The following is a 27,702-nucleotide window of genomic DNA, read 5'->3' on the forward strand; positions in this document are numbered from 1 at the left end:
CATCATTTCTGTTGAGAATTGGTCCTTTCAGGGATGACCAGCTTACAAGATCTCTGCTCTTGTTAAAGGAATTATTGTTCATATAAAAAAGCTTAAGGGAATCTGTTCAAACCTTTTTCATACCTCCTTTCCTAACATGTGAGGAAACACAGTATTGGTGGAGCAGGACCTTTTAAGATATCAAGGCACCTAGTTGCAGGATGTTACACTGCACCAGATGCCAGAAATGTGCAAAAGGTTCACTTTGTTTTTGTTAGCTGATGTGAGGTCTATCTGTTACAGCAGAAGAAACATGATTTTTCGTTTCTATGCACATTACTAAATATCAGCTGCACATCATCCCAAGTTTGGCTCTTCAGACATTTCACACAAATATTTATCAGGTTCTTGTCACTGTGTCAAGCTCTTTACAGTAATTATACTGTTTAGCTCACTAACTTTGTAGTTTGATGCCTTAAGAAAATTCTTGCACATGTTCAAGAAGAAAAATCATGGGTAACATGCCAAATTATGTGAGTTGATTATGTATTTATTAGTCTTTTAAGCTCTTAAGCCGTTTCTAATGACTGAATCAATGAATAAATGACCAAATGAACTGTTGGTATCATTCAACATGGTGATTCCAAGCATCTGACTCAACAGGAGATGAGGATTCCTTTGCCACTAAGGTAAACCAACACCTTCTCAACATGCAAACAGAGATTGGGAAACACAGCTGAAGAATTTCCCTCTACCAAGAAACAGCCATAGTTAATCATTCCAGGAAAGGATCAGTTATATTCCCAGCTATAGCCTGGGTGTGAACACTGAGTTACAGCCACACACCAGGTACTCACTCTTTATACCCAGTCTCTGTGGGTAAACTACAACATTTACAGGATTTTAAAATTCTTGACAAATCAATCATCAAAATAACATGGAATAACCATTCATACAGACACACAGCTCAATAGAAACAGAATGATAGTCTTGAAACAAATGCAACTATTTATAAACAATTGATCTTGGCAAAAATCCTATTCATTTACTAAATGCTGTTAGACAACTGGATATCCTCACACAAAAGTATGGAACTGATTCTCATCTCTTACCATAGAAAAGAAACAAGTTGAAAATATTAAAGTCTTATATGTAAGATCTAAAGCCAACAATACTAAAAGAAAATACAATAAAAATCTCCATGACATTGCTGTGGGTTTCTAAAAATATGACCCTGAAACACAGACAAGAACAAAAATAGAAATGAAGAATAACATAAACTCAGAGGCTTCTTCACAGAAAAGACTCAACCAACTTAGTGAAGAACAGCTTATGAAGTCAGAAGACATATCTACAATCCATACTTATAAGGATATAAGGACAAAAGTGTAAGAGAACTCAAATCAATAATAAGCAACAACCTAGATTTAAAATTGAGCAGAAAAGTTGAACAGACATTTCTCCAAAGAAGGCATAAAAACAACCAAAAGGAATACGAAAAGAAGTTCAATAATCCAATTCATGGGGGACATGTCCATAAGAACCATGAAGAGCTGTGACTTTAGAAACTGTGAAAATGGCTCTTAAGAAAAATATTAGCAAAGAAAGAATCAATCTCTGTTGATGGGGATTCAAGTTAGTCCAATGATCAGGGAAAAGGATAAACGCTCCTTTAAAATGCAAATTGCAATAGGGTAGGAGGAAGGAGTTTAGAGCAACTCTTGTCTTCAGACACAAAATTTCCAAGTTATTTCCAGAAAACATTCGGAGGTTATAGTCAATAATAATGTGTTGAACACTTGCAAGTTGCTAAAGAGCAAACTTTAAGTAGTTTTGAAATACAAATTATTTAATATAGCACATATAATAAACATCTGGATTCAATTTGTAATGAGTGAATATATCCAAACATCATGCTGTGTGCCAAAATGTATACAATTATGCTTATCAATTAAAAATTTTTGTTTCCTTTAAGCTGGAAAAATTTCCGGATCAGGCTAACTGAAAATGTTCCTACAATTGTGAGAAAACAAGTCTCTTCTACCATGCTAAAACACTCCTGTAAAATGCTAAAAATTTGTGGAAGTAAATTCTGGCTGTGTTAGCAAAGCGCAAATGTGTGTGGCATGTGGAGTAGGAAAATTAGTTTCCTAAAGAGAAACACACATGTACAGTGACATTCTTTTTGCATGAATTTGGTCTCTCATGTCTTGAAAACAAAAATAAATATCTAGAAAACTGTAGGTCTCTGTTGCAGTTTGCTGTCTGTGGCGGTGATAAATACTGTGACAGAAAGTAACTTGGGACTAAATGAGTTTATCTGGCTTAGCCCAATAAGAGTCTGCCGTTAAGACAAACTGCAGCAGGAGCTACAGGCAAGAGTTGAAAACAGAGATCATGGAGGAACACAGCTTACTGGTTTACCCACCATGGCTAGTTTAGCTTGCTTTCTTATTTAACCTAGGACTGACTGTCAAGCAGTGGCACTGTCCACAGTGGGGTTTAAGCTCCACCCCATCAATCATTAATCAAGAGAATGTCTCACATATTTGTTAGAGGCCAATCTGATGAAGGTATCTTAAAAACTGAGATTCCCTCTTCCTAGGAAAGAGTGACTTGTGGTTCTAGTTTGGGTCAAGTTGACAAACAACTAACCAGCACAGTCACTTTGGGAAAATTCAGATTTCCACAGAGGCATGATTTTCATCTGATGCTTCTTCAATGCAGTATAAGGAAACTACAGGGAAATATAACATTGACAGCAAACAAGCTATGAGAATTTCTGCTCTCTTTATGTAGTGGAAGGACTAGCGAGACTAAGGATAGGGATGAAAAACGGTGCTGGGGATTCATGAATACTGTAAGATCTTGGTCTTAAATGGGGGTCACTGATGAGGCAAAAATACAAAAGGGGGAAGTAAATGCGTATTAAATCCTGTCCTGTGCCATTTTGAAACTTTGTAGAGGTAAGAAATTTTATGGGAAAGCACATGATAAACATTATGGTGATTTAGTGGAGAAGCAGTCACAGTTCAAATACAAGCAAGTCTCACGATCAAAACATGAGCAGTTAAATTTCCCAGAATTTTTTTGAGACATACAACAAAAGTTAATCCATATATTAAAACTGGGAGCCAAATACTAGTTAAGCACGCAGTGATTTAGATTCTGCAATCTGATTCATTCCAGAACTGAGCTAAGGAGGTAAAGAAAAACATGAAAATACTCCAAGAAATGAAAGCACACATTAAATGTACTGTTAGTATGAATAAAGTTGAGCGTTCTTACTGAAGAACCGGTTTTTGAGTTTTATTAGAAGGATGAAGAAAGAGATGAGATTCTCTACCATGAGAATAGCAGACATTTCAGCATGAGATAGTTATTATCAGAACAGATACATGTGTCTATAACACATCTTACAAAAGAGTACATGCAAATCTCAGACTAAAAAGTGATGGTGATAAATACAAAAATAAAATTTGTCCCCTTGTGACTTGACACTTTATTCCACATTTCTTAAAATGCAAGATGATGTTTTCTTTGACAATAGCTTTCCACATCCTTTCACATGTATTTCAGTTCACAACTAGTGGTACACAAACAGCACCTCCTTATAGAGTGCTTCCTGAACATCAGTAACAGCTTTGCAAGTGTTTCACGAAAGTTATCATCTTGTGATTCCATATCAAACAGATGAGGTAAATATGTTTCTGTATTTTATAGAGTGGGGGAATTAGACACTCAGACTTACTAAGGCTTGAGAAAGACGTTGCTCCTCTCAGAAGGTAGGGCTGCTTCTCAGACCCCTGTGTGGTGAACTAAGAAGCACATTATTTGTGAATCTAAAGAAAAAACATTTGGGAATGCAAATGCTCATGAATTTTGTTAGAAAATCCCTGTTCTTATTAGTTTTCATTTCTAACTTGATACAGCCTAGGACCACATGAAAAGGGAGTCCCCCTCTGTTTTTTTTTTCAAAATAGGGCTTATCTGCAGCCCTGGCTGTCTGAGAACTCTCTCTATAAGACCAGGCTGGCGCTAATAGAGATCAGCTTGCCTCTGCCTTCTGAGTGCTGGGATTAAAGCTACCAGTTCCCAGCTGACAAGGGAGTCTTGATTGAAGGATTTCCCAGAGCAGACTGGCCTAGTGAGCATGACCATGGGGGATTTTCCTAATTGCGAATCTACATAGGAGTGTTTAGCTCATTGTGGACGATACCATTCCCTAGACAGATTATCCTGATGTGTATAGGAAAGCTAGTTAAGAATAAGCTATGAGTAAGTCAGAAAGCAGGCATGGTTTCTGGTTCAAGTTTGTACTCAAATCTCTACAATAATTTCCCTCAATGGTGTACTCTAATTTATAAACTGAAATAATCACTTTCTTCCTCTGACGTGCTTTATTCCTGAGTGTTTTCCCACAGCAGCAAAATGAAAATGGAACAATTCCCTTCTCCACTCCATGTAGATAATTTAACTTAGTTTCTACAAACCAAATACTTGCTATAACTGTGGTTTTAGAAGATTGAGCATTTTAAATATTTATTTATTTATTTATCTATTTATTTATTTATTTTTATTTGGTTTCTCTGTAGCTTTGGAACCTGTCCTGGAACTAGCTCTTGTAGACCAGGTTGGCCTTGAACTCATAGAGATCCGCCTTCTTCTGCTTCCCAAGTGCTGGGATTAAAGGAGTGCTCCAACACTGCCAGGCGATCTAGCATTTTAGAGCACAATTCTAGGTGCAGCTGTGTGAAATATAAATGAACCTTTGCAGAATGGGATAAATTATATCCCAGCCACTGAATACAATATGTCTGGACGTTCTGTTTCTGCAGAAGGATGAAACACACAATGGCAGGCTGCTCTTAACATCTACGATTGCTCCCAAGGCCGCCGAATGATCTCTGATGTTTCAGAGTAGCAATCATATCCCTGGCACTTGGAAATATCCAAAACTGATTAGATAAGAGAGCCTTAATTGATCGGCGTGGTACAATCCAGACTTCAATGCGTCTCTGGCTTGCATGTCATTTTTCACAGTAAACCCAAGGGCAACATTAGGATCCAATACTGTGGTCTTTCTCTTCTTTTAATTGGTTTTAAGACCATAGTATTGTAGGGCTCCTTCTTATCACAGCTTTTTAAATACCCAGTTATTGTTTCTTTTTGTCTCTTCTGTATCGTAAATGAAATTTCTCTAACTATACATCATAGTACAATCATTTTTATGTAAAACTCTATTTAACTAACTTTTTAAAAGGAAAAGATTAATTGATCTCTTCTACTAATCCCCAGACTCCATCTACATTCTTCCGAACACTCCATTTCTCTTCCATCCACTTCATTTCTCTTCAGTGAACTGAAATTAGGGGGAAAAATGTTCATGAACGAGAGTAAATGTTGGGAAAACAAGCAGAGCTCTCCACATAGCTCTGATTATTTTGACAGACTCCTCAACGCTTCTTTTTAAAGACCCTTGCATTTCCTAAAAGCCCCAGAGTGCCTGCTTATTATGCTGCTAAATTATCTCTAACCACAAGAAGCTCTCTGCTCAGTTTCTGAGTATGAATGTAAATGTTAAGCAAATACCTCAGTCTTCTTCTTCCTCATTTATTCCCTCATACCCTCAGCAACTGACAACTTACATTTTAAATTACTATGGTCCTTTCAGATGCCAAAGGTAAGACACTGCCTCGCAAGGGTTTCTCTTTTGTAGATACTCAATTTACATATACCTACATATATGAATATAGTTTTTAAACTTACAGTTTATGATCCAGTTCTTCTATATAATATTTTAGTTTGTTCTCAGTACATTATAATCTCAATCTACATAGCACTCGCAATCACCATCTCCCAGATGCTATGTTTGTTAAGTTTTGAAATCTGATATTGTTCTACTCTAACTTCTAACCTACCTGCTCTTTTAGATGGTTTACATCTTCATTTATATTTAACTGGTAGATACTACACAAATACACATGCGTGTATATACAAAGACACAGACAATTTTTCTTTAAAGACTTTAAACTGAGAAAAATACTATAATCACATCATTCCTTTCATTGTATGGCAGTGCATTTTTATCATTTCATTGGATAGCCCATCAACACTAACATTTCTATAATTAATTAAATTTACCCATTAGGTTTTCTAGTGGAGTTGCAGAGAGAAAAGAGACGTTCTAAACCTTTCTCCTTGTTAAATGCCTCATTCTTCAGAGAAAAAAAATACTAGAAAATTTTGAGCCAGAGTGAGAGCATTTTCAGAGCAAAGAGTTAGCTTTAAAATGTAAAATAGAAACCTGGTATTCACTATGGTTTCATCCTGAAAACTGGAGCTCTAATGTGACTTCTCGGCCTGATGCTTGCTACGGATTCATCATTAAGACTGTAGTGACATTTGGACCTTGTCCAGAAGACAAATGACAGAATTAACTTGAAACAAATAGAACCTAACTTGTTAATGTGGTCCTGATAGACAACTCTGCAGGAATGAGCACAGTAAGAAATTTCAGTGTCTTCCTGAAATCACTAGCTGATACAGATTAACCCCCCTACCCTCCCATGTACATGTGCACACACACACACACACACACACACACACACACACCCTGGAGATCTCTGTTTTGCCTACTTCCTAGCTAGATAAAGTAAGAGTCTTGTGTTTCCAGACCTAGTAGAGGCAAGACTCATGAGAATAACCAAGGAAGCCAAAGCCTAAGAAACCTCAGGTTTGTAGATTTAGGTTAAATGAAAAGGGAGTTTATGAATGGGAAGTTAATTTCATGAACAAAGCTTATTGGTTTAAGAAAACAATGACACACTATCTAATTGGCATATCTCTTTGTAGTCAAGCTTCCTATTTATGACAGAGAAGGGGCATGATATTTGCCTTTTAATTGGTGGCTTCTTGAGTTTTCATCTTAACATTTGCTCTTCAGTAGAATTCATATCTCAGTCGTACTTTCAATCAAGAGTTGCAAATTGAAATTTGGGCTGGGAGTTATCCTCCCAGCAACTTTGGTATGGGGGGGGGTTAAGAATTATTTGTTCGTCATAAGGAAAAATTAGTATGATGACTATACTGTATAAGTCCCACACTTGCTTTAAAATACAGAAACAAAATCTTGACAACGGATCACAGAGAAAGAAAAAATAATCGGTACAGGGACATGACAGAGGGGGGATACTTTACTAAGCAAAGCGATGACACTGTGTTCAGGGCTTTTTATTCCTGAGAATTACTAAGTGGGACACTGGTTTGAGGCTAGAAGCTATAACTATAGCATGACTATTTCTTGTCACTTTGTTGGAGGGCCTTGGCAAAGAGCAGTGGCCAAGCCACTTAGATTTTGTGTACTAACTTGAGGACGACAGATTGTAAGTAGGAAGTAGAGTAATTTCTCCTGCACTCTTGTTTTATAAGGTGTTCCGAAGATACTATTAGCCTTGTAGGCTCATAAAACAGCACTGCCCAAATCCTCTCACTCAAGTTCCCTAACACTCTCCTGATTGGGGGCAGAGGTTAAATTGAACTTCAAAGAGTTGCCAAAGGCTTTTCTGCTGTGGAAAGTAGGGGGCCTGATGGTTCTTTGATCTCTGTGATCTCTGCCTGCACCCATCCCACCCCTTTTTCTGCCTCCACAAATACCACACAGCCAGCCTCTCCCACGAGACCCCACCCTGCAACTGTGATCTTCTCGGCTTCTCTCTGAAGACCCCCAACATTCTGGTCCACATTAAGAAACAAAACTAAACAAGAGTGCGAATGGCCAGTCTTCTAATATTGACAGGCTGCTGTTACAGCCTGTTGTTTCCTCAATCAAAAGAATCCTGGCTGGGATCTTTTAAAGCCCATTGAAAGTAAGATAATTTTTTGTCTTCTCTGTTGCATACAGGACCCAGATTCTAATGGTAGTAATAACTCTAGATTGCCTCTTTCAGAAATGAGGGAAATGTCAAAAGAACTTACTCTGAAGCTTAAAACCTTTATAATATACATAATTCTCAAGAGTCAAATTTCAAATGTTAAAATGTCATTTGGCTACAAGTGCATCTATCGTGATGCAACAATTTATTGCATTTAGTGTGAAAGCAAATGGATGGTTTCTTTTCTCAAAAAATCCACAAAACTGAATTAATTAAAATATGATTGAATGTTGTCCTCTTTTTACAATAATACACCTGCAGAAAAACAGGAAATGAACGCAATTCCATCAAGAGAGATTTAGTTCCATATAAATGGTAGTCTTGCACACATGTGATATTTGGGATACTAATTTAATAAAAGAGAAGGATCACTGGCTTTGATGTCTCAGATTTTGAGTGCCTGGAGAAATGAAGCTGAACCCAGTGACCTTCTGGGGACTCTTCCCTGTGTGGGAAGGTCAGTCAGGTCCTGGAAGAGCAGATGGCAACCCCACTACAGTGAGATCTGAAGAAAGTGGATATATCGCGCATCTACGTCTGCAGAGATCCATCATCATCATATCTTTCCAGATAGCAGATAGCTCTATCATCATATCCTGACACTTTCTATGAGGCAAGTGCTAGGGGCAGTATGCTGGCAGATGTAAAGAAGAATGAAGAATAAAAGACTGACCTCAAAATTATCTTTACAGTTGGGGTTTGGTCTTCTGGCTTTCCCATGACACACGGCAATCAAAAAGTTCATAGAAGGGTCATGTTTGGCAAATAGTTCTTCCTGCCCAGTTTAGGGTGGAGCTGGAAAAAGATGAATGAAGCGCTCATAACTTGGCATGGTTGATAGCCAAATAGACGTCTTAAGTGTGATAGAGGTTGTTATGAATATAAAGCTTTTTCTCTTCCCTTTCTCAACTTCCTTTCATTCACTAAATGTAAACTTTTCCATTGTTGTGTCTCTGGGGAAATGCTATTTTCTTATTCATCCACAGTGCCCTCACTTTTACCTTGAAGCAAGAAACTTCTATTGCTCTCTCCCAATATTCACATACAACTGTCTTAAGGCTTAGCACTTACGGAGAACAAAAGTAACATCCCAACATTCTAAACAACACACTGATGCTTTTTCTCGATTGAATGGGGTGACTGCTAAGATGGTGTCCACTTGTCCTGTGAGTGCCAGAAGAAGGCCAAACAGGACAAGGGAGAAAGAAACTTGTGGTTTCAATTTTAAAAGGTTGGCTCGTTAAGAATACAGGGATGAATTTGATTTGTTGGAAATTGGGGAGGGCTTAGCTAAATCTGTGTTTCTTCATCACAGAAAGATAACGAAATGCTTTCAGGGTTTAGAAAGCTGGAGAAAAATAATTCAGATATCTCACATAGGCACCCTGTGATTCTCAACTCTAGACAACATGGCCCAACAGGAGTTACCCAAAGGTAGAAACAGGACTAGGTATATCCCTGATTGCCAATTGCAGAAGTGTCTTCACTTGAGACATGTTCAATGTTATTCTACCTATTTCATGCTGCTTCATCAGCTACAAACTGTCAGTGTCCCATGAAGAGATAGATAACTTATTAACTCTACTGTAACTTTCAGTCAAAGCATGTCTAAGCTCCTGGCAGCTGCATTGAATTGGGTGGGAGAAGGAGCCTTTAAGTAAAGATAAGATGGCAGAAGATGAACTGCTTGCTAGCTGTTTCATGTCAGTGCCATTTCTTTTGAAAAAGATAAGACGTTTAAAGTGCGGCTCCTGGAAAACGCTAAGCATATGGGAAGAGGTGCCTATGAATTCTCTCTGACAGCTACTTACAAATATGTGAACTTGTTTGGGTGTTTGTTTTTCAAGTCTTAACTTTGCACACTGTTGGTTAAAATGTGAAGCCTTGGGTAATCAGTAAATAACCCAATCAGGTCACATGCAGTGAAGGAAAAGTTGCAACCTTTATTTCCCGTATCTTTTCTTTTCTGAGAAAATGGAGGCCCCACTTTCGCATAGTTGAACCAATGCAGATGGGTAATGTTCTTATTCTCCTGATTCCTATTTCAGTGCACAGCATGATGACCGCTAAAGGGCAGGAGATGAGGTTGGTGAACAGTATGGCGTGGTACCCAGATACATCTCAAACAACCACAGGCAGAGGTTACCAGAGAACTCAAGAGATGTGCTCTTCTTTTGTTAATCCTCCCCAAGAAGGACACCAGGGTATAGCTGTGAGTCTAAGACTCAGAATATCTCCCCACACTCTCAAACCATCCCTGTTCTTTGTAGCACTCAACATAGGAATGGAGAATCAATTTACAGGAGTTGAATCTTAGACACCGGTAATGCTACACAGAACTATAAATGAAATTTTCCCTGAAATGTCGTGACACGGACGTTTTTTGAATCTAGTTTCACACATGGAAATCCCCACATACCTTTTTTCCCTACAAATGTGTTTAGCAATCTTTATAAAGTATGTAGATGAAAACTAAGATTAAAAATTTACTTACTAGATCTTTGGTTATTTATATAGTTTGGAAAAAAAGCATGGACACAATCTCAATGATAATTTCTTCAGCATTGTGGTCAACTCACTTTAAAATACTTACCTTTTATGTTCACTGAGCTTTGGGGCAACTTCCTTTAACCTCACTGTGCTTAAATATGCCAATCAAGAAATGGATAAAAATATTATCCAAATCATAGCCATGATGTTGTTAAAGTAATATATACACTACAGATATATTTCATACATATAGGCTTGTTGTGTGTACAAAAATCTGTATAAAACTTGAACAACAACGTGTATCAAACATAAGCACCATAGAAACACCTGGCCTGTTCACTCTGCATTTTGCTCATATTTAAGCAGTAGGGTACCAAACATTTGAGATCAGTGTGCCTTGTTTAAACATATATTTATTTAATATTGTTTCCCTGTTTATACTTCAGTTTTCTGTTTTACAAATTAGGGATATTTGTAGTAGTTATTTTTTAGAATTTAGATAAGATTGAATGACTCAATTATTATAAGATTTTAAATTAATCCTTGATGTATACCTGGCAAGTATGTGCTTAGATGGTGTAATAATTCTATTTAAACATGGGATGGTTCATGGTGATTTTCAATGTGACAGGATCTGAAGCATCTATGAAAGACGCCTGTAGGCATGCCTACGAAGGACTGTTTTGAGAAAGTCAGCCTCTGGGCAAGCTAGAGAGGATTAGCGAAACTGAGGTGAGAAGACACACTCCAAAAGTGGCTGGCATTATTTCCTTGGCCTTGGGTCTGTACTGTATAAAAAGGTGGAATATAGCTAAACAGGAGCATTCCTTACTCAGATCTTCCAGACTGGAAGTGTAACATGATCAGTTCTTTCAAGCCCCTACTGTCAGGATTTCCCTTCAATGGTGGACTGCACTCAGGAAGTATAAGTAAAAGTGAACCCTTCCCCTCTTATGTCCCTTGTCAGGATATTTCTCACAGGAAGAAGAGAAGTATCTAAGACACCATAACTGTATCATTTAACTCAATTACTGTTTATACTTATGATGCCCAGACTGTGTGTACGTGTGTATGTGTGTGTGTGTAAAACTGGAGATAATATGTGTTTTCCATTTCCCCACTGGCAAAGAATGTGGCACATAATAGGAAATTTTAGAATGCTTCTTTAATTGACACATGAAAAAAATAGTGAAAGCAAGGTAGTAAGGGAGAGTAAGAACGATGAAGGAAAGAATAATTTTCATAGTTTATATGACTTTTATTTTCTTGGAATGGAGGAGAATTCAATGATATAAAAATTAATCTGACAACCTGTTCCAACCAGTACCCAGCAGTCAAAATCTGGCTGGAGCTTCTTAGAGCCAACTACTGATGAGGGTTAGCTATGAAGTCCATCATTTATGGTACAAGTGATCCTTTCAGCTGCAAAGTGCCATTATAACACAATGATGTCTATTTTAGGGTTGTGCACAGCCTACAAACAGAGCGATCTGACTGAGACCTCTCACAACGTCTCCACTGTGTGGCTCACATGGCCAGGCTGGATGCTCAGAGGAACCGTTTATACTGAAGATACTAGTCTTCCATAGAGCAGAGAACCCCTGCCCCAGCTCTGGCTGAGTAAAAAAAAAATGGTCATATTCATGAGGACCACATAATATTACTTGTTTGAGAGACTGAGCCCTCATTCCACACCTGGATGCTTTATTATTCTATGTATAACCTCTTAGATGCTGTATATTAGAAACTCCTCGACCATCCAGACAGGCAGTTAATGGGCCAGTTTTCTATAGCATTTAGATAATGAGAATTATTTGAATCTGGTAGATTACAGGGAGCCATCTGACCTCCTGATATTATTTGAAATGATTTAGAAAACCCTTGAGTTAGATGAGGAGTTATAATTTTATTAAGGGATGTAGGTAAGTCCACATAAGACCTTTGAGTTCAATTACAAAAACTAAGCGTTAACACTGCCTACTCTACCAAAAGTGCCTGTTGTTTTATACAAAGGTGATTGTCTTTGCACAAATCAGAAATGATGCTTAGATCACTAAAGGGGCAGCTGAGACTGTTTTGCTCTCCGCAGTCATTTTTCACAGTTCATTCTTCTGAACTACTTCATCCTCCTCGTGCCAGCCCTGTTGTAGGAGGTCTCTTGTTTGTCACCATTGCTCAGTCCCAAAATAACCACACAAAAACTGTATTAATTAAATCACTGTTTGGCCTGTTAGTTCTAGCTTCTTATCAGCTAATTCTTACATCTTAATTTAACCCATTTCTATTAATCTGTGTATTGCAATGTGGCTGTGGCTTACTGGCAAGATTCTGGCTCATCTTTTCCTTGCCGCTGCTACATGGCGTCTCCTGACCTCGCCTTCTCTCTCCCAGCATTCAGTTTAATTTTCTCCATCAATCTCTGTTCTGCTAAGCCATTGGCTGAAAACAGCCAATTTATTCATTAACCAATAAAAGCAACACATATATAGGACTTCCCACAGCACAGCCCTCTTTTGCTAACTCCAACCTCAGACCTCAGGAGATAGTTGGTTTTCTGTTCCGATCCCCCTCTATAAGTTCAAGAACTTCTTTTTATCCTTGCTCATTCATTCTGTTCTGTCTTTATAGTGCACTTAAAAATTGAATCAAATTTGCAATTTGAGTATTTTAGAAAAAGCATCTGAAATACATTAAGTGCTATTAAAGATGGATCTATCCTAGACTTTTAGAATCATAATACTGTGAGTTTGGCGTCAGGTATATTCTGTTAAAATTTAATTTAAGGAAGCATTGAAACTTTGACTAGCAGATAACACACCTAGGCACAACTAGGACCACTGATCATCCTTGTCCATAAGTTCAGAAAAATTTTCAGTTCTTAAGTATAATTAAAAATGATAAGTAGATTTATATTTTTGTTCTATGTGTTTTAATTATAATGTGAATACAACATTCCCCCCTTCCCCTTCCTTTCTCCAAACCTTCTTATCTTAGTCCCATCTCTCCCACTCATATTGATAGTTTTTTTTACTTATTATTGTTACAAACACAGAGGGAGAAACAAATATACATATTAGCACAAATGCAATTGGTTCAGTCCACTTTGTGTTGTTTGTATGTGTATGATTTCAGGATTGATCCCTTGGTTACATCATCAATAGAGTGCTCATCTCTGAGGACTAATTTACCCCACTCTCAGCAGGCAGCTGTTCCTGATAAGTTCTTCCCCTACTGTTGGAGCCCTGTTAGAGTACCCCCTTCCAGTTAGTTGTGTGTTGGCATTGTCTTAATCAACTATAACTAATAATTATTTTAGAATTGATGTGCAAAAGATCTAATTTGGAAGCTGAGACTGATTCAACCACAGAGAGCATTTTGCATGAGCTGGAGACCTTTAGCTAATTTGGGATGCTGTAATCTTAAACAGCAGATTCCATTCAGAGAGGGTGGGGAAAGGAGAGGAGGAAAAGTCAATGGGCAACTTCAGGACTATAGGACACTGCAATTATATTTACATTTTAATGTTGCCACAGCACAAATACTCTCCAGAGCCCTGGAAAAGGAATAGAGAAGAAAAGAACTTCTCCTCCATTAGTTTGTGCAAGGAGGAATATGTTCTAATTGTGCTGTAGTTTTAATGAGGGGTGGAGCAACAGGGATGGAACGTGAAAGCCCAGGAAGGCTCTGGAAGCTCCTTTATCCCAGCTGTGTTAACTTCTGTGGAACAGATGAGAAACTTGCTAAAGCAGTCGGAACGGCAAACTTCTTTAATCAATTGACATTATGAAATTCATAATAAAGTTAACCCCTCAGTATCTGCTCCGGGAACATCTGGACTTTGTTATTTTCTCTTGAACTTGCCCTTCAACTGCTGACAAGAAATTATTCAAAGCCCTTGTCCTGTCCCTTCTCTGCAAGGGATTTTAACTTCCATTTTCTTTTTTACAGGTACTAGTAACAACAATTATAGAATTGATCATTTGTAAGTATTTTTCATTGTAAATGATTTCACATATTAATAAATTGGGAAATGAATATACGTACTTACATTTACCCTCTCTAAAACTTACATATTTTTGTTGTTTTGCTTTTCAATAACCCATGAAGCCCAATTAGTGTTGCCTATAAATATAAGGGTGTAAAGCCATCCTCCGGAGCATGGGAATTCTATCAGTTGCCTCAACCTCATAGAAAAAAGAATGGTTCTCCCTCCACCAGCAGATACTCATAGCCAATAGCTCCTCCATATGGGGTTGTGCCTGGAGACCATATAACCCATCTACTCTAATATTTAGGTTAACTTGGTCGTGTGCAGGTGTAGTGCATACAACCACTTATGTGAGTTCATGAGTGTGAGAGCCATGCCATGGTCATAGGCAGCAGCCTATATCACTGGTACCCACTATTTTGAGTGCATTCTTCTTTCCTTTCCTGTGGGCTTCCCTAAGGCTTCATGATGGAGAGGCTAAGAAAGCTGTCCCATTTAGGGATGAATATGAGTCTCTGATTTTCAGAATTTTGAACAGTTATTCAGCTCTCAGTTAACTACCATCTATTCTAGCCAAGGGTGAGAGCAGCCCAGGCCTATGGGCATAGCACACACACACACACACACACACACACACACACACACACAAACACATATATATATATTGGAAATTGACAACATGATCATTTAGAAAATAATAATGCAAAGTTCTAGAAAATAATAATGCAAGGTTCTCTGTTAGAGCCTATGACCTTCCCAGCCATGGGCTTTGGACCATGATTACAGGGCCAAGCATGAAATTCCTTCTGGTGGAGCAGGGTTCAAATCCAATCAGAAGGTAGCTAAGCATCTATCTCCTAGTCCTTCCTCTGTATAAGAGAAATCTATGGAAAGTATAAATAAAAGAGTGCTCATGGACTCCATCCCAGGCCTTCAGACTTACTGTGTTTAGAATGACGGTCCTGTCATTTATTATTCTTAAACATAATTCTGAGCACAGATGCGTGCTTGATGAAATGTAATTTCTTATTTAGGTAAGAATCTTGAGGTCTCTGTGATGCTTAACTTAACTAGTCATGTTTTTGATCTGAGACTTTGGGTCCAGCTGGTCAGATGGTAACAAGGACTGGTAGCTCTGCTAACTCCAATTACTATTACCTCCCTTCCCCGTCCTAATCATAAAATTCTATGGGTGCTGTCTTATCTCAGATGAAGTCAGCTCTCTTTGCTGTAGGACTCCCTAGTTTCCCCCTTCTTAGGAAAAAAAAGTAGATTGTTTTCAGTAAATGGGCAAGCAGTGGGTGGGGAGAATGTGCGGGAGATAGCAATTCTGTGTCCTTGCTCAGCTGTAAGAGTTGGAACTCAACCAACAAGGAAACTTACTGGCATTCCAGAGAGAACTCAGAGGTCTTTTGTGGGCAGCAAGGGATGCCCCCATTTACGTGCGAAGATACTCCTTGTATGCACAATACTCAAAATCTCAGAAGGGAAACAAAGGGCAGTTGGGGGGCTGAAATTAACAACAGGAGAATTACCTTGATTTTGAGTAAAAGCCGAAATTCAGCAAAGTTGTCATTGTGGTTAAGCTGTGGCTAAAGAAATATCTTTTGAGGCTTTGTAGCTACTCAGCGTTAAATATATCAAAGTGGTCCACAAATCACCAGTTCCCAGGCAGCAGCCTGATAAGGGATTGGAATCATGAGGAAATAATGCCAGTAACACCTACTTTTACTTTGATCTGCACATTTTTAGGTGCAGCTTATCAGTGCTTCTGGTCACTACAAAGTTAGTATGTTATCAACATTGTGGAATTCTGAAGCTGAGAGAGTTTGAAGTGAAGCACTTAGAGATAGCACAACAGAAAGAAGTCAGACTTAGTGTTAAAGCATAGGTGTATGTCATTTTAATTTTTCATCTTTACTTTTCCAAATCATATCATCAACTATTCTTAAATACCATATAATTTGATAATTGTTGAACCATTTTGTTAAGTATGTATATTATATTCAAACCATACACCTGTTCAGAGAGCTAATTTTTCATAAAGAACCTACTATTTTGGTTTCCTACTGAATTATCACAAAGATCCACCATTGATCATTCTAAACCACAGTCTTCAGGGACAATACTAAATTTACAGCGTTCTAAATTACTAAATTGCTAGTTACTTAGCTATTATTCATCTTCTAAGTGGGTTTTAACAGTAAGCAATTGTCTTCCTAGCACTTTCGTCACCAAGTGAGTCTTTCGGTTCTGCTTTTTATGTCTGTAGATGACTTGATTTGTTTTGGGTCTGTAATAAACAGAATCACTACTATTGGAATATGTTTCTAATGAATTCCAAACAATATGCTTTTTTTCATCTCAATTCTTCTCCAACAGCTCAGCAAAATGGTGCATTTAAGAGTTCCACCAATGTGTGTAATGGTAAACAAATGACTAATAAATGTCTAGATATTCAATGAAAACATTCAAGTGAACCTTTCTCAGGAATAAATAAATAGCCATTAAGAGCTTAATAGTGACTGTCGTCCATGTTAACCCATGGATGGGATAATATAGTGGTTTGGAAGAATGTACAAATGGACGAGTTATTAATGGCTTTGCTTTTAAAAGGGGATGTTTACTCTGCAACATAAATAGGAAGCAAGTCCAAAGAGGAAGTCCCTGAGCTTCTGGCAATAAGTTATAATAACCTTAAAATAATCAAATAATGAAATCAAAAAGCTCTAATTAATGTCAACACGCTGCCAATTCTGTGCCTTTGATTTCTCTGGGTTCTAGAGTCTTTAAACATTTTCTGTATCTTTTGTGGAGGTGACTTAATACCCTGCGCTGATAACTTCCACTGTCCTGGAATTCCAATGAACACATTGCATACAGAACATCACTTCCACCTGTCATCCAATCAGTGCCACAGAATTTTCACTCTGAAATTGCTCTGCTGCCAACGTCCTTGGCTAGTGACTCATGTCTACTTTCTGATTTCTGCTAGTACCCACTTGACAAACTGTCTTCTCATAGCTTCTTCTTCATTGGCTCATGCCCTTGTTGGATTCCTATGAACTCCATAATTCTGTTGCTTCCTGGCTCAGAAATCTTCAGCAACTGAAAATACTAAATTCTTCATCTGACATCATTGGACGTCAGTCTTCAACTCTCAAATTAGCTTTGTGTGGCAATCCTAAGTGTGCCCATGGACCTAACCAAGGAAGGAGCATGGACAGAAGAGAGAGACAGAGAGACAAAGAGTCAGAGACAGAGAGAAAGAGAGACACACAAAGAGAATTAACTGCCTTTCCTGAAGTGATGTCACATTTTCGCCCACTGCTGTCTTTGGAAGGTGTAGTTTTGTTTTGTTTTTTAAATAAGAATGGCTCATAGATTTGAATGCGTGGTCACCAGGGACTGGCACTTGTCAGAGGTGTGCTTGTAGCCATGATGGAAGCACAGAGTTTGATTCCCAGGTCACACATGATGGAAGGAAAGAACAGATCCTCAGAAGTTTGCCTCTTTTGTAACCTACATATCATTCCCACACTAAATACATAAGTATATGTACAAAACCGACAGTTATAATGCTACCACGTGACTGGCTTTGAGGTGAATCTGCCAGACAGAGGTCAAGATGCCCAGTAAAACTTGAATTACAGATAAACATCAAATGACTTCTTAAAATTCCAATACTACCTGGGATATACTTACATTAAAATAATTTTCAGCCGGGCACTGGTGACACAAGCCTTTAATCCCAGCACTGGGGAGGTAGAGGCAGGTGGATCTCTGTGAATTTGAGGCCAACCTGGTCTACAAGAGCTAGTTCCAAGACAGGATCCAAAGCTACAAGAAACCCTGTCTCAAGAAACAAACAAACAAAAAAGAAACTCAAAAATAATTTTTTATTTTTTGTAAATTCAAACATAGGTATTATAAAGTTTCTTTATGACAAAGTACATTGGAAAAAATGGTTCTAGAGAGGACTGGTCTTAACCTGTTTAGGTGATAACTGCCTGATGGGTTATTTGGTTTATGAACAGTTTCTCTCCATCTGCTACTTCCAATTGCTTTGCTAATAGAAAACTCAGGAAGGCACACTATTTCCAACATGCTTTCTCATGAAACAGTTTCTTTTTTTCTGAAATACTTACAACAAACCCTAAAAATATTATTCCACTTTTCAAATATACCTCCTAACATTGTCTTAACCAGTATCACTTTGATTTTTTTGATGCTGAGGTAGATTTTGCTATATTGCAAATATTACTATATTACTTATTTAGGAATATACAAATGAATGCCATCCACATGATATCATTAATGGACATGGTTATTAGTACCTGTTTTTGTTTTATGACTTTCATTTTAGAATTGCAAAACACTATGCTTTGAGGCAGTCCACTGCAGGCATGTGCACTGTAATGTTGGGATAACTGTCACACAAAATGACTGTTATGTGTTTTGGAAGTCCGCTCATCATCAACATTATAAATAGACCTTGAGTCAACTTCTAAACCACTAAAAATAGCTTTGGAAAAGTGGTCTGCACTGACTTTGGATAGCATGTATTTTCAATGGTGGGAAAAAGAAAGCTCTGGTAAATGTAAACGTTTATTCTGGAAAAATCAGAGAATATTAAAGTGAAACACGGAGCACGAGCAAGGAACTCAGGACCGCGAGGGGCGCACCCACACACTGAAACAATGGGGATGTTCTATCGGGAACTCACCAAGGCCAGCTGGCCTGGGTCTGAAAAAGCATGGGATAAATCCGGACTAGCTGAACATAGAGGACAATGAGGAATACTGAGAACTCAAGAACAATCGCAGTGGGTTTTTGATCCTACTGCACTTACTGGCTTTGGGGGAGCCTAGGCAGTTTGGATGCTCACCTTAGGAGATCTGGATAGAGGTGGGCGGTCCTTGGGCTTCCCACAGGTCAGGGAACCCTGATTGCTCTTCGAGCAGATGAGGGAGGGTGACTTGATCGGGGGAGGGAAATGGGAGGCGGTTGCGGGGAGGAGGCAGAAATCCTTAATAAATAAATAAATTTAAAAAAAAAGTGAAACACATACAAGTTGGAGTCAGGAGTATTTATTAACTCGGTCTGTGCCTTTAAGGCCAATGGAATAGACCTTTAACACACTTGCTTTGTTAAGTGTTGACATTTGTGTATAATGCATGTTTGTATGTATTTTTTAGCAGTTGGCAAATTATCTTTCTAGGTTTTTTTAGTTTACTTTTTATTTTAAGGACTATTTGTTATCTACTTAATAGTGACTTCCGATTACAGAAAACATGAAAATATGAGTTACCTAGAATAAGACCTCTTACTTCCTCTTAGTAAATGAAATACTCCTTAAAAACTTAATATCGCGAACCTTGAAGTCTCCAAACTTTTCCAAAAATGGCAATAAAAGCATGAAACAACCACAAGACAGTGAGTGCTTTGCTGTGTTGTAAGAAGAAAGTTGGTGGAAATACCTGGATTCTCCGAGATCAAGTTTAAATTTCCTCTCTTCTGTACCAATGCATTCAAGACTACTTCTCATGTTTTCGTCTATCAAGTTCAGTGTAACTAGATTTATGTTGATGACTTTGATCTACTTGAACTTGAGTTATGTGCAGAGCAATAAATAGAGATCTATTTGCATTCTTCTGCATGTCAATATCCAGTTATGCCAGCACCATTTGTTAAAGATGCCTTCTTTTTTTCATTGCATAATTTTGGATGCTTTGTCAAAAGTACGGTGTTCATTTGTGTGGGCTTATGTCAGGGTCTTCAATTTGATTCCATTAGTCCACGTGTTTGATTTTATGCCAATACCAAACTACTTTTATTACTATAGCTCTATTATAGACCTTGAAGCCAAGGATAGTGATGCTTCTAGAAGTTGCTGTATTGTACAAGCTTGTTTTAACTATTCTGGGTTTTTTGTGTTTCCATATGAAGTTGAGTGTTATTCTTTTGGGGTCTGAGAATTAATTGTGTTGAAATTTTGATGGGGATGCATTGAATCTGTAAATTGATTTTGGTAAAATTGTCATTGTTTCTATGTTAATCCTACCTATTCATGACCATGGGAAATCTTTCCATTTTCTGATATTTTTCTCAATTTCTTTCTTTAAAGGTTTAAAGATCTTGTCATATAAGTTTTTCACTTGTTTGGTTAGAGTTTCCTCAAGGTATTTTATATTATTTATGGCTATTGTAAAAGGTATTTTTTTCTCTGATATTTTTCTTGGTCTGTTTATCATTTGTATATAGGAGAACTAGTGGTTTTAAATTAACATTACATCCCACCACATTACTGAAGGTGTTTATCGGTTTTAGGAGTTCCCAGATAGAATTTTTATGGTCACTTATGTATACTATCATATCATCTCCAAATAGCAAAAGTTCGACATTTTTTCCCAATTTGTATCCCCTTAATCTGCTCTGGTTAAAACTTCCAATACTGAATTGAATATATATGAAGATGTGGACAACCTTGTCTTGCTCCTGATTTTAGTGAAATCATCAACAGTAGCATAGATGCTAAGAACAACAATTAATACATGGGATTTCCTGACATCATGAAATTTGCAGGCAAATGGATGGAAATAGAAAAACATATTCTGAGTGAAGTAATCCAGACCCAGAAAGACAAACATGGTATATACTCACTCATGGGTGGTTATTAGGAGAAAAGCACAGGAGAACCATCCTACAATTCACAGCCCCAGAGAGACTAGATAATAAGGAGGGCCCAAAGAGGAATGTATGAGAAGGGAAAGTAGAAAAGATCTCCTGGTTAAACTTGGCAGCAGGGAGGGATGGGAACTGAGGGAGCCAGTTGAACAGGCTAAGTGCAGAAGGCCAGTTAGAGGCAAGATGGGGGCGGGGGGGATAACAAAAGAGATGGCTTAATGGGGTGGCATTTCAGGGTTAGGGAGACACCTGGTGCCAGGGAAACCCCAGGAACCCATAAGGATGGCCCCAACTAAGACTCCGAGCAATGGTGGAGCGATCTAAGCAGATTGGTGACTACCCTAATTGTCATCAGAGATGTTCTATCCAGCAACTGATGGAAGCTGAAGCAGAGATGAAGGGAGTGGATAGGAGGAGAGAAGGGAGGAAAACTGATTGGTATGAAAAATAAATGAAAAAAAAATGGTTATTTAAATTAAAAAATCCCCTCTTTTATATACAGCAATGGAATCAGGCTTATTTCACTTAGCTTTCTACTGTATAAAGTAAAAATGTGAATGACAATCGGAAACAATCAAAAGAGAATTGAATAATTTGCATAAACTCTCCGACTTTTGAGCTTTTCTAACCTTATTGCCACTTTATAAAACCTGCATTCAGAAAGCAAGTCGGGGAATTCAAAATCCATGTGAAAATAGTTGTTTCTTGACTGTTTATTTTTAAACTACTTACCATCAGGATGGAGAGATGGCCCTAAAGTTAGAAGTACCTGATATTTTTCTGGAGGATATAAATTCTGTTCCTAGCATCCATGTCAGGCAGTTCATAGTCATCAGGAATCTGACACCTGATGTGGGAGTCTCCTCTGTGTGCTGTGATTACCATTAATGAATAAAGAAGCTGCTTTGGACCTATAGCAAGGCAGGACTTAGGTAGGCAGGGAAAGCTGGGCTAAATGCTGGGAGAAAGAAGACCAGAGAGATGCCATGGAGCCATTGGAGACAGATGCCAGTTGGAACTTTAGCCAGTAAGCCACAGCTACATGGTGCTATACAGATTAATAGAGATGGGCTAAAATAAGATGTAAGAGTTAGCCAATAAGAAGCTAGAGGTAATGGGCCAAGCAGTGATTTAAATAATATAGTTTCTGTTTCTGTTTGATTATTTTGGGTCCAAGCTAGCGAGGCAGCTAGGAAACAATAAGAGCCCTCCTCCAATAAAAGTCTTCTAAATTCCCTAGGCACCTACATATACATGTGCACATACCATACATAAAATTAAAAGTATTGATCATTAGTAAGAACATGGTAGCTATTAGTTTTATGCAAATTAATGCACTTTTAGCAAACCCATATTGACTTTCAATCACAGGGATAGCAAAAATATACTCGAGCCTGGGAAAAACAAATCCTAAAATTGTTCTGTGGGTCTCAAAGGTCATATCTTTCATCTTCAAGTGAAATGTTTCAAAATACTGGATTGATTGACTCAATCGACTCATTTCTCCAGAAATTTCGTTTTCATAGCAATATGCCATTTCCTTTTCCAAACGGCAAAGAATAGGAACACCTGGAAGCCTTGGTAAGTACCTACACACCACCTGCTAAGTCAAGATTTATACTGTTCTAGGAAGAAAATAATTAGCTCATTAAACAAACATTCTTATGCAACCATCCTCATGAACTCTTTGTGTTAGATATTCCTATTTCATATCTGAGCTAAGAGCTAAGAAACAGCCACTTACGAATATTAAATACAATGTTTAGACCTTCACTGGGAAGAAAAACTCTCGACAACACTGCTCTTAAGAGATTTATTCTTAACAGATGGCTGGTAAGAAGAAGGATAAATATGAAATAGTAGACAAGGGATGTAATTTGGAATCATGTTTGGACAATTATTATTCCAGGTTCCATAAGGAACAAAACTGATTGTGTGTGTGTGTATTTACAGACATAGGATATTCTCTCTGTGTGTATGTGTGTGATATAGAAAACAACATATATTCTATATTATGTTATGAAAAGAGGTATACTGAATTGGCTTACATGATAGTGGTTCTAGTTCACCAAGGTGGTTTGAACACTGGAGAGACAGAGGCCAGTGGATGAGTAGTCTGTGAATCTGGGTACGAGTACAACGCTGTTCTGATGCTGCAACTCTGTATCCTCCATAGAGGATCCATATCAGAGGACCAAGAAACTGGGATCTGACATCAGCAGAGGATGGTGTAGGCAACAGCTCAGACATTTCCATGCAGAATAACCCTAAGGCAGGCAGGCACATTGCTATCTCTCAGACCTCTGTGTCTCCAGGCTGCCATTTTCTTTGACGATTCATCTTGTCCTTTTAGCTAACCATCTTTGGAAATGCTTCACAGGTATGATGGGAAGTGTACTTCACTTGAGTCTACATCTGTCAACTGGGCAATTGATTTCTAGAGCCTCAATTTCTACCTTTCGTAAATGGGATTAATGATGTACTTCTCTGAAGAGATTCTTAGGAAGACGAAATCCATCCATCTAGTAAATATTTCCTAATCACCTATTAGTTTCCAGGTAGTATCTCAGATCCTTAGAATACAGCACTATCTGAAGGTATAAAAGTGGTTCAGGTGCCCACTCCCATTTTCCTTCGTTCCAATGTGGAGAGGCTTACAATAAATGAAGTGTGCACTGCATTTTAAGTATCAGTCTGTTAGTTGTATGAAAGGAGAAGACTCAAGCAGGATAGAAGCAAGTATGTTGTGTTGACACAGGCATTAACAGGGTGCCTTTGAGAGTCAAAACACAGGAAATGAGTAAAGTATCACAACAAAGGGTCTCCCCACCCTTCCCACACTCCCCCAAAAGGTCTGTCTTCAGCTTGGTATGTGACAGTATGCCTGTCACATCAAGATGCCATTGATTGCAGGTGGGGGAGAAGGCAAACAGAAAACCACTGTGTAGGAAAAGGGCTCTGAAGGATGAAGGAGGGCGGTTCTGCCTCCTGACTAGGTTTGAATAAAAGTGCTCTGAAGAGTGATACAGGTTCACTTCACACAAAATCTCTGCCTGCGTTCCATCAGATAACACATGTTCCATCCTCAGAGCTATCTTTGGGCATTTCTAGACTGAAAGACACGGGAACATGGATGTCCACAGAGCCAAGCTCACTTCTGCGCAAGTCACCACTAGGGTTTGAGCAAGGACGCTCTGTTTGTATTTCTTAAGAATTTCCCGCTTTTAGTGAACAATTGCCAGACCACTGCTGCGTTGTTACCCTAGATTCTAGCTAGGCCAGGGTCTCCATGGAACAGCCAGCATGTGGAGAGCACCAGGTGGCTTTCTTCTCTCAAGCATGAAAAGCGAAAGACCTGAGAAGAGAAAAACCTTGAAAATACAAACTGAGTAACTTGAGTTTGTCACTCTCAGACCTGGATGTACGCTCCAACAGTCTGAGAAACTCTAAAAACATATAGACACTTGGACACCTGAGTATCCTCCCAGGAATCTGGTTCTGACTGATCCTAGTCGTAGCCTAGAACCTGGGGGTCTTGGAGCATGTTATTTTTTCTGGCAACATGGGTCACCTAGAATAGCAATAAAATCAATGAATATCTTTGGCAGAATTCAATTTGACTTTGTTAAACGTTAATGATTTAGGTAACAAATATTCAGAGGACCCAAGAATTAGGGTTGTAGGAGCATTTCTTGCAAAATGCTGGGATAGATGCATTTGCTGCATGGACGTGCAGTAGTGATACTAATTAATATAAATCATTCTGTAAATATTTTACATAGCTCCAATGATTGCCTTGCATGTGTATTATTGTCCTGATAAATTCTCATTAAAAGAGTAAAAGTTGAGTACAATATTTCTGGAGATATGTCATCAAAAATGGTGGGCAGAATAACACCTTGTCTCTCCTCAAAATATCTGTATTATAATCAGAAGAAGCTGAGAATATGTCATACTCTGTGTCATGGAGGTAATTTGACTCCAAATGTGAAGATGTCCATTGTTAGCAATACTCGTGTTAGGCAGAGGACCATCACAATGGTCTTTGTTAGAAAAACAAGACAGAACAATGGAAGCAGAGTCAGGAGGGGAGACACAGAGAACAGAAAGAAACTAAGACACGGGGTGCTGTCAGTGCTCTGAAAACAGGGCAGGAAACGGATTCTCTGCTGAAGCCCTTGAAAAGTGAGTGCGCATGTGAGTATTAGCCCCTAAACCGGCAGGTCTCACTCAATACCCATGGCTCCTCCCAGCACTTCTCCTCCTATCCCTACCCTAAAGCTTTCCTTCCCCAGGGCTGGGCTTCTCACCCCTTCTCCCAGCCTCTGATTCCTATATATACTGAGTCATTTTGGCCATGTGGACTCTTGGTCTCTTGGCTCCTGGCCTGCTGCTCTTGCTCTCCCGCACCTCTCTCTCCTCTCATGGGCCAGTTCAGTCTGGACGATTCCAGATGACCCTGGCTATTTTTCCCTTCATATCTACAATAAACCTTCCCCTCGACTTATACCTAGGAGAGGGCATGTCCTCATTTTTGTTTTCCGTTCACTTTGTAACACTGATTTTAGCCCCTTAAGACTCATTTTGGACTCGTGATCTCCAAAACCCTGATAGTAAGCATTGTCTTCTTTAAGTTACTACATCTGTGACTTCAGGCAACAGAAATTAGAAACTCATGTTCTACCATCTTACCAGGCTTCTTTACAGATCACAGGTTAACTCCTCCACAATCTCCACCCCTCCACAAAGGCACCCGGCCAATAGATAGCCAAGAACCAAAATACAGACGTAATTCTCTGAAGGAAAGAGACAATGGTGCATTGGTTTAGTTAAGCAATCCTGTGAAATCACTGGCACAGATCCAAACTTCCGAGTTCCCTGTAGACAGGCTCAAAGCACGCATTCAATGGAGTTATTCAGGACAAAGTATACCTGGAGGCCAATTCTGAGTTGTTACTGTTAGCTCTTCAGCCAAGTCAGATGTCATGCAGGTATCCAGAGCTACAAGAGCTCAGCACCGGGGCTTTTTGAACTTGATTGTGTGTGGAATCCCTGAGGAAATTTTAAATATGTTAGTGCTTAAGCCATAACCCAAACAACTAAGTCAGAAGCCTGGGTGGAAGATGGGGAGATTTCCATTGAATGTCTTCTCACTGTTAAAGCCTATACTAACCACCTCTTGTTAAAATATCCAAGGTTCTGTTCTGGGAACACACAACCAAGTGATGCCAACCATGAACTGAATGACAGAATGATATAATGTTCTTTTCTTTTCTCAGAAACTCGCCTCAGTTAACCAGAGCTCCAACAAGTGTGCTGACAGGAGGCTTGTGCTAAGAGAGGCATCATTCCATTGAGCAGCAACCATGAAATGCAAAAAAGTTAATAACATTGCATGCTAAAATGTGCAATCTTGCATTTTAAAGGGAATTCCATAAGATGAATCGAACAAGTTCATAGCAGCCTCCTCAAAGCACTGAAGATTATTTTATCTCCCCCAACCAGTTAGAAAATCAACCTTCAAAAAATACTATCAAAGATGTGAAGAGCCACACTAAAATGTGGTGGGTTGTTTTTTTTTCCGCCAAATCAATGTGTTTGCCTGATGAAACCTGTCAATTGATAAAATAAAGACCATTTGTGCTGCAGTTTTGAAAGATTACGGTTCCATGAGGGATTCTTTGGGAAAATATTCTACCTAGTGAAGTATTCCTGCTTGTTCAAACCTCCCATTTACACAGTAAAAGCAGGTTTTAGGCTGTTGTAAGGATCTAGCCAATGACTGGATTGTAGCTGGAAAAACATTAATGAAATCAAAATGCTATTTACTCTAAAGAAAAGAAGCAAGTCCTGAGTTGTGGGGTGTGACGAGATAGTTATTCCAGAGGTGAGAGGAATAAGGGAGGAGCCTAGTGAATGAGAAAGAGTGGCAAAGATGGGACAAGGCAAGTTAATCAGTGCCTATAATCCATTTTTTTTTGCCTAATGATTGTTAGATATAAATCACACAATTGTATTACGAAGTCTTGGTTTTCTAAAACCTGAATATTCTGATACATCTTCAGAATCAAGGATACCAGCTTTGCGATGAACTATGTAACTGAACTCAGAAAGACTCACTGAAGAAGAATGTTCATCATAATTTCCTGTTTCTTCATTCAAAAAATATGCTCTGATTTCCACGGTCTATAGAAAATCCGCACTTTTTGCACACTGTGTCATTTACCAGTTGTCAGTAGTTTCCCCTTGGCTAATCGGGTTATCTTCAAGGACAATCAATGCTTGTACAAATCTTCTGTAAGAACGGGAAGACTGTACTTGGTTTCCTCTCAAATGCAAAATAGTAGAGACTCAGCCCCTATGTAAATTCTTCCTGATGTAAGTCATAATTTTGCACAATCTTGAATTTTTACAGTCTGATTCCAAAGAATGGACACAGAGGATGCCGATTTGCCCTCCTCACTTACTCCTCTCAGCAACCCCCATTATCAAGCTTCCTTCATTTTCTCTCATGTTGGAGATTTTGACAACTGAGTTGTTGCAAGATAAATTGATGCTCTGGATTATACAGAATCAGCACAGGTTGATTCCACAGAAAGGTCTAACTATGCAAAACTTATTTAT

Source organism: Microtus pennsylvanicus, chromosome 2, assembly GCF_037038515.1.
Source record: "Microtus pennsylvanicus isolate mMicPen1 chromosome 2, mMicPen1.hap1, whole genome shotgun sequence".
Classification (NCBI taxonomy): domain Eukaryota; kingdom Metazoa; phylum Chordata; class Mammalia; order Rodentia; family Cricetidae; genus Microtus; species Microtus pennsylvanicus.